Genomic DNA, 348 nt, shown 5'->3' on the forward strand with positions numbered 1-348 from the left:
GTCACGGTCACCCCAGTGCAAGTTGAAAACGACTGTCTCGTGTCTTGTGAAAGTCTTGTTCAAAGTCTGTTTCATAGCTGCCTGTCAGTAGATAACATTACACCTACACTACATGGCAAAATAGAGCAATCTAGAGGGCCCCGTTTGGTCCAATACTTTCAGAAATACAAGCTGACAGTCCTGCCCCTGCCATCCACCTTTTTAACAAACCACCCAGTCCACCGTGCCATATGGCAGAGAATTTCACAGCCTACAAAACGTAATTTGGTACGCGCAGGCAATTTTGGACCTATTTACTGGCCTGCAACCTTTAGCAGTTTGTCTCTTGTGAATATAGCGCCCTGTACT

This window comes from Acanthaster planci, linkage group LG09, assembly GCF_054643075.1.
Source record: "Acanthaster planci isolate LZ-2023a linkage group LG09, COTS_SCS, whole genome shotgun sequence".
In the NCBI taxonomy this organism is placed as follows: Eukaryota; Metazoa; Echinodermata; class Asteroidea; order Valvatida; family Acanthasteridae; genus Acanthaster; species Acanthaster planci.